Raw genomic sequence first — 8,544 nt, 5'->3', positions numbered from 1 at the left:
TTTTATGCCATTCATATTTTCTATTGATTTATTATTTATATTTATTAAAACTTCTAAAACATAGTTGCCATAGGGTTTACAATATATCCCTTTAATTAGAGTAGATTTTCCAAAAAACTATACTACTTCATGTGTAGTATAAAAACCTTACCATCGTGTATTTCCAATTTTTCCTTCTCATCCTTTGTTATATAGTGTGCTTTTGCCCAATATGTACAACATTGCTACCATTTTTGCTTTAGTTCATCAGTTATTCTTTAGAGTAAATGAAAACAAGGAAAAATAATTTTTACAAATTTTACTTTCATGTTTTCCATTTCTGGTGCTCTTTCATTTCTTTGTCAAAATCCAAGTTTTTGACTTGCATCATATTCTTTTTGATGGAAAAACTTTCTTTAATATGTTCTGTAATGTAGATCTATTGGTAGTCAATTTTCTATTTCTCTTTATCTAAATAAGTCTAGTTCTCATTTATTTTTGAACAATATTATTGCTTAGGGTAGAATTCTGGTTTACAGTGTTTATTTCAGCACTTTGAAAGTGTCACTCCATTGTTTTCTAGTTTTCAAGGTGTAGCAGTGGTCCACTTTATGCTTTGAATATAGTCCTTGCTGCTCTGCCACTGCACTTATTTTAAAAATGGACATGTTTCTTTCTCCTCTCTCCCTGCTCCTCCGTAATCTATCCCCCTCCCTAATTTCAGGGCAAACAGGATTACCTTTCTTCACTATTTGAGGCAGGTCATTCTTGAGTACAAATTCACCATAGGAACAAAAAAATCCAGATTTGGGGGATGGTACCAGAAGATCTCAGAAATGACCATCTCAAGTGAATTACAACTCCAACAGAGAACATGTGGAATGCAGCCTTTGAATCACCTCTTTTAAAAGGCCCCTGTTCCTGCTGATGGGCAGAATCTCAGCCTCTGGGACAGGAGTCCCTTGTGTTTCTTGCTAGCAAAACAATAAATCTTTTACTTTTTCTCAAAACTGGTATCCTCATATCCTTGTTATTGGATTGGCATCGGGGGACAAGGACGGAGGTTTTGGCAACAAAGGCATCTTAAGAAAAGTGAGATACAAATGATAAAATTCTTATCTTTTTTCCCCAATATGCAATCCTTCCCACCCTAGTTGTCTTCAAGATTTTTCTTTGTCTTTTATTTTCAGCTATTTGAATGCTATGTGTGTTTTTAGTTATTAGTTTGTTTTGAAACTAATGGAAAACACTTGCTTGGTGTTTTCTGAGTTTCTTAGATGTGTAGTTTGGCATCTGCAATTCATATTTGGAAATTCATGATTATTTCTTCTGACTCATTGCCTTTCTCTTCTTCTGGTCTTTTAGACCACTTGATTGAGTCCCTGACTCTTGGATTCACTGTTCAGCTTTTCTTTTTCTTTTTGTATACATACATCAGTTTGAGTAATTTCTTGAGCTCCTCAAGTTCCTTGGTTCTTTCTTTGGCTTATTGATTCTATTGATAAACCAATTGAAGATATTTTTCATGTCTGTTACTGCAGTTTTCACTTCCAGCATTTTCATTTTAGACTTTCTAATAGTTACATTTATTAGTTAAATAGTTACATTTATCTGATGTTACCCACTAAGTTTTACATTTGGTTTACCTTTTCTTGTAGAGCCCTTAACATAGTAATCATACTTAAAATTCACTGTCATATAATTCCAACATACATGTCACATCTGAATCTGTTCTGGTAATTACTTTTCCTCTTGAGAATGTGCTGCTTTTTCTCTCCTCTTGTATGCATTATGATTTTTGTTTGTTTGTTTGTTTGTTTGTTTGAAGGCAGACATTAGGGACTGAGGTAAATATTTTCATGTATAAAAGGAGATGTTTATTTTTTTCTGCTAAGACTTTAAAACAGCAGTTTGGGTTAATCTAACTAGAAATTGGGCTGAATTTGAGGCTTCTTGTTGCTATGGTTATGCTTAGTGAATTGCAGACTTCACATTTCTCTAGCAATTTTTTTGTTTAGGGTGGGACAGTTTTGCCCAAAGATATTTTTCAATGTGTGCTCCATTTTCTAGCCTCAGGTCTCAACTGTGCCCTATACCTGGGATAAGGTCTGTCTCTTGCAATATCTTTGTTATTCCATGCTTGCTGTCTCACCAAATGGGTGAAGGACATTCTTTTTGCTGTGACTGACCTTACATCTTTGGCAGAAACTATTTCCCTGGGTCTCAGGGTTATGACTTTCCTCCTCATTGTGGTTCCCTTCACCGGAAGGAGAGAGGGTTTTTATTTCCTGTCATTTTTCTCTAGCTGAAGTGGGTCTTCATCAGTGTCCCAAAGGTGACAGTATTTCTTGTCCACCAATGAAGGCTTTTGTTCTAGAAATAGGATAGAAACAAGGGACTGGTGCTATTTTGCTCCTCCTGCAGTGATTTCTCTTTTCCTCCTTCAGGTCTGCACCACAAGGGGACTTTCTTGAGTGTCTCCCAATCATTTTGTGTGTATTCAGTGGGGTTTGTAAAGAAAGACCTGAGAGAGTGTGGACACCCTAGTTCTTGAGCTCCCTAGAGGCTTAATCACCTATCACCAGTGACCACATCTTCCAATTTGCTGGTTCTCCTGGCTGAATTCTCCTTCCTAGTGACGGAATTGCCTCTTGTCAAGGTAAACCTGTTTTCTCTCATCTCCAGAAGGCACACATCCTCTCTTAGACCTTAGGCCCAATGGCATTCCTATGAGCTCAGCACTCCAGCTGCTTTAAGAAAAATCATAAGCTTGTTTATGGTTCCTCCCCTTTTTTTGATTTTCTTTATGGGGTGGTGGAGTAGTCCTCTATCCTGATCTCTGCCTCATTGAGAGGAAAGTGGACATCTGGAATATTATTTTTTAAAATAATGAATCGCATTTTATTCTAGAACTGATCTAGCTAAATTTAAACATAAAGACTTAATACAAATATTTGCAAACCATTGAGGCTTTGTCACATGGACATTCTCATTGGAAACAGTTTGAGATGAGATATTTAAATACTGACTGAGAACAATCCAGAATATTTTACAATGTAGAAGAAGTAAAGACAACACAACACCAAAGTGTGTTGTCTTTATAAGGGGCACTTTATTTGTCATGACCCACAATTAAACATCTAGAGTAACATACATATGACAGATATTAGGAAGGATGTCAAAGGATATATAAGCAAACTAAAAGTTCTGTTTCATTAAAGGTAAATATATTTTTTTTTGAAAAGGTAAATATAGATTAAAATATAAAACATGTGGGGCACACCAAAAAAGCAAATTATATGGCAGGAACAATACATCAATATTACAAGAAATGTAAATAGGCCAAACTCACCATATATAAGACAAATACAAATTGAAAATGAAAGTATTCAAGCATAATTGTAAAATTTTTCTCCAGTTTAAATCTTCCTGGTTGAAAGTTCTTATTCCATAAGCCAAAAGTTATGCAATATACAAACCTCTCAGTATAACATTTTTCATTTAATGTTATGTGGGGAAATTTTATATTTATACCCATCAAACTCAACTCAATTTTTAGCAGAATGATTTCAGGAAAAATAAGTTATTTTCTAAATACAATTGGCAAAATCATGTGTAGAGACTTTGAAAATTTTGACAAGTGCTAGCAGGGAGAATGTTCACTTTAGATGTTGCTAAAAGTCATCTGAAGAGTTAGCTGAGCAATTCTCTGCACTGTATGCTCGCACAGAACATGTTTTCACAGTCCCTTTCACATTTAACTTCATGTTAGAAGACATGAAGTGTCCCCAAAAAAGTTAAGAAAATGTTGAATGAAATTGTGGTAAAGAAAGCAAAGTGAATATAAGAAATGACCAAATGGAGGAGATATTACTGCAACGAGGAAACTTTTTATTAACAACCATGTTGATTTTTGGTGATTGACAAGGGACATTTTAAATATTTTGCAACCTAATGAGTTTGTGACTGACAAACAGGCATTTTACTGTGTATATTTATTTTAGGAACTAGATTAGGGTTTTTGATTGATGCATAGTAGATTATTAGAAAAATTAAATAATGTAGATTAGGCTTCTGATTGTTGTTTTCACACAGTATGCCTGATTGTCAGGAACAAATTGTTGACCCAAGTTCAAGTTGCCTATGTATGAAGAAACAGAAAAATTGAAAATGAGAGGACGTAAAAAGAAGTAGAAGATCACTATATTATAAACTGTTTGATTCACCACAAGAACACATATGTATACATCTAAGAGAAATCCTTCAAAATCTATGAAGCAAATATTGATAGAGTTGCAGGAAGAAATTGAAAAATTCACTTTCATTGTGGGAAATTTTTATCATTTGTTGATAACTGATAGGTTGAACAGATCAAAAAGCAGCAAGTATATAAGAGATTCCAGCAGTATAGTTAAAGAGTTCTGAATGTAATGCCTTATTACCTTCCATTAGTTATTGCCAAATGGTTGTTCTACCACTCAAATTCTTGAATTTTCTTAGGTATGGAGCTTTCAATATCTCCTTCTTATTTGATTGAAATGTTCTTCCTTGTGTGTCTCAATCTTTCCTCTTATAGTGTCTATCCACTTTTTAAAATTCTGCTCCATTTGATTATGTAGAAAAAGATGATTTCCATGCATGTTATGTGGAGTGATTTGTTTTGAGTTGCCTCTTGGTGTGTGTGATAGGAGGTAAGGATTTAAATTCACTTTTTTTTTTTTTTTTGTATCCAGTTGTCCCACCATCATTTGTTGAGCATAGTACCTTCTCTCCAATGAATGCCTTGGCACTTTTGGCAAAATCAATTGACTACAAACATAAGGATTTATTTTTGGATTCTCAACTCTGTTCCATTGATCTATATTTTTATCTCCATGCTGTCTCCATAACTGTAGCATTACAGATTACAGTAAATTTTGAAATCCGGAAGTGTGAGTACTCCAAATTTATCATTTAAAAAATATACTGTTTTGGATTTTACATTTCCATGTAAATTTTACAATATGGTTATCAATTCCTGAAAAAACACACTGTTGGAATTGGGGGTGATTTGTTCCTTAACCATAGATAGTTGGGATAATACATTTTCCTTTCAGTCACTTTACCATGGACTAAGCACCTTGAAGCCATGAGCTATGTTAAGATCACACCTTGTCCCTTGCACAATGGGTTCCTTTTGTTTTCTGCTTTTTGACCCATGAGTAGTACTTCACCTTTTTTTCTATTGAGTTTTATATGATTAATTTTGGCTGACGATTTCAGCCAATCACCAGTTTTAAGATAGAATGTTTCTCTGGAGTCACTCAGTGTGGGTCACTTGCAAATTCAGTAACCCTACTTTTGTGAACCTTTGATTCACAAATGCTTGACTTCCTAAAACAATACTTTAGAACTTGTAGAAAACTACTGAGAAACATCAGGGAGAATGAAATTTCATCCTTGGGGGCAAAGATGAGGTCTTCTAAGGAAGGTTTTTGTCCTTGCAGTATAGGAAATAAATATTCCTTTTGCCGAGGAAAGAATTCAGGGATCAGATCCCTTCAGACTTGCCTCATAAAAGATGGCTTGAAATCAGATCTCCAGGTAAAGAACATGTCCTTCTGGAACATGTGCAGGACAGCAGAGACACTGAATGTGCTTCCTTGGAGAAAGCCAGGAGGGAGAGATCAAGATCACAACAGAAGAAAGGCCTCCCTCCACAGTGCTAGAAAAACTGCCTAAGGAGACTCAGGCAGTCTTTCTGTAGTTGAAGTTGTTTTATGGGGAAAAAAGATTCAAGAGAGAAAAATTGACCTACTAATAAAGGAGAGGATAAAATTAATGCTGACTCTCTACTACCTGGGATTCTGAGTGCACTTGCCTAATCACTTCCCAGCAAGAGGAAGAAAGCAATGGGGACAGTTAGGAAATGAGGAAGACCCTACAGAACTGCCAACTGACAAGGAGGAGGAGATGCTTGGGAAAATGAGACATGGGAAATCTGGATATGTGACGAGTTTTTTTATTGCCCTTTCTCTGTGCCTCCTTTTCCATTCCGATATGCCATTCAGTGGTGAGGGAGTCCCAGAAGATTATTGTCTCCTTGGCATTGAGACCTTCGATTTTGATTTAGAAGACTGTTGCTAGTAGACATGGGGGAAGGCCAGGAACTGATGGGGAGCACTGTGTTGGGACAGGAGAGAGGGGCCTGGGCCAGTGGAGTCATGCTTGGGCTCGAGATGTGGGTATGCTTATCTGTGAAAAGAGAGGTCACACTGCATACCTGACCACTCTTTTGTCTCCACCTCCAGGTGGTAACAACACTGGTCAACCCCTCCTTCAGGGAGCTGACCCTTCTTCATTCCGTATGTATTTGGCAGGGCTGCCCATCAGAGAACTCAGACTTGCTGAGAACACCCAAGTCAGACTGGCCTAGGACAGATCATCTCCCAGAGTTACAGGGTGAGGAGGAGAGAAAGATGGCCAGAATAGAACCGTTGAGATGTCACATCAGAGATATTGGTGATTCACTCTGGTGCTGCTTCCTGGCCTTCGAAGGCTTGAATGTTGAGGTTCTCATTGGATTAGTGAGGTATGACAGGATTCTTCCTGTGAATGCTCTTTTCCCCCTTCTTAAACATAAGTAAACCAATGCCCCGTTGGTTGTTTTTAACAAAGAAGGCTATCTAATATTAGGGAAAAGGATATCCCAGTGATGGAAAAAGAAAGCTTCAGGAAGAAATACAGAACCTCCTTATTTTCTGAGCAAAACTGGGACAGTACTTTCCACCAGAGTACCAGGTACATGTCAAGTTCTCAAGTCCCTTAGACCTGGAGCCATGTTTCTGCACTGTTCTGACCCTTTGTTTCCTCAGTTACAGTGCCAGTTTTCTGTCTGTCTTCCAGGGATATTTCTAGAGTATGTAACATATTATGAAGTTCATTGATGATTTTGGAAAAAGACAAAAAAATTAATCTAAGATAATATGAAAATCCTGGATGACCTTTTCTTCTTAGCCAGTCTTAAAATATCTGATAGGTATTCCCATAAGAAAGGTGTTTCCTTACATTTCTTATTCCACCACACTCTTTCCTATTGATTTGCCAATCTGGTCTAGAAAGAAAAACACGCAAAGACAAAAACCCTCTGCAATTGATTAATTATTTGTCTGTTTGAGTGGGAAGAAGACGAGGGATGACCCTTCAAAACCAAATAACAATAATTTTTAAAGAAACCCAACAGGCACATTTCCATACTGTAAGTATGTTGGGATTGGAAAGCGGCAGTGGGCTCATGAGAATGCTAAAATCTCTTCAAATTTGCATATATATTTTTAATAGGGGCTGCATATATATTTTTATATGGACAAATACTCCAATGCAAATAATTAGAATGTTTTAATTGCATATCTTCAGGGCTTTAATTTTTTTAAATAAACATATATAAAACAAAGTCAGTGTAGTAAGTGGCAAAGATTCTGGTAGAACCAACTGTTTATCTTGAACTACACGAGGAAAGAAGGTGCTGATGTGGTTTGCTTATCTCTTTGAGTGACAGGAGTTCTAGGGACAAGGTCTGGGGCATGGAAACCTGTTTAGAGAAGGCAGTCACAGTTGTTTGGTTCTGTAGAATTTTGTCGTCCACCCACTTGCTTACTTACTGGCTCATTAGCACAGCACATGCCACATAGTAGGGAGTTTAATAAATGCTTTGTTTAATAAACTCACTCAACTAACACATCAGCAGTAGCATCATATACATGTCATGGATCATAGAATAGCAGAGATGGAAGGGGCCCAGAGGATTCGAAGACACTTGAAGACTAGAGAGGAAAGATGCTTTAAAACACCTACACTCTGTGGGGTCTAGCCTTATCTGTGTTACTACAGACTGGCTGGGAGTCACAGGAGTAGGAAGACCACCTCTAGGATCATTCTGCCATGGATATCTGTTCAGTTTTTCTCAAAGGTCTGAGAAGGAGATCCTTCACTCTTCCAGAGCCAGCTAATGACATGGTCAGATTCTAAAGCATTTAAGCTCACATTTTTAGTTAAGCTATGGACCCTTTGATCATCAGATCATATTGCTGGAATGTGCTTTCAAATTTTCTTATTTCGCCGGAAGCCCAGAAAACTTATAAATTGCCTGAATGATCAATTCTTTTGGGTCACAATTTTTCCTTTTTGGGAAATCATGGCTCTGGAAGTGGCTTTGAAATACCTCCAAAATCTTAGGTAAATAGAGTTGAAGCCAGCTGGCTTCTTAGCCACTGGATTCCTTCCTTTATTTCCAGCTAGGTCAGTATGGACACCGTGTGCAGGAACCTGGGTTCAATTCTCACATAGGCAAGAGAGATGCTTAAGGCTCACCAATCAAGATACTTGTGGATTGATGTGGAGCTTCCATCTGGACTTTGTTTTCCCCCCTTTTTGAGGAGCAAGGAATTCTTCAAGTTCTTATAATTTCTCTCCTGCCTTTCTCTAAAACTCCTCCTCTTCAGGTAATATGGACTGGCACTGGAGTCTTGGCTTTGCTCCTTGCTATGTATGACTTAGGCAAAAAACAAAAACAAAAACAAAAACAAA

Source organism: Sciurus vulgaris (genome assembly GCF_902686455.1).
Source record: "Sciurus vulgaris genome assembly, chromosome: 11".
NCBI lineage: Eukaryota > Metazoa > Chordata > Mammalia > Rodentia > Sciuridae > Sciurus > Sciurus vulgaris.
The sequence above is the reverse complement of the archived record's forward strand: the minus strand, read 5'-3'. Positions refer to the sequence as shown.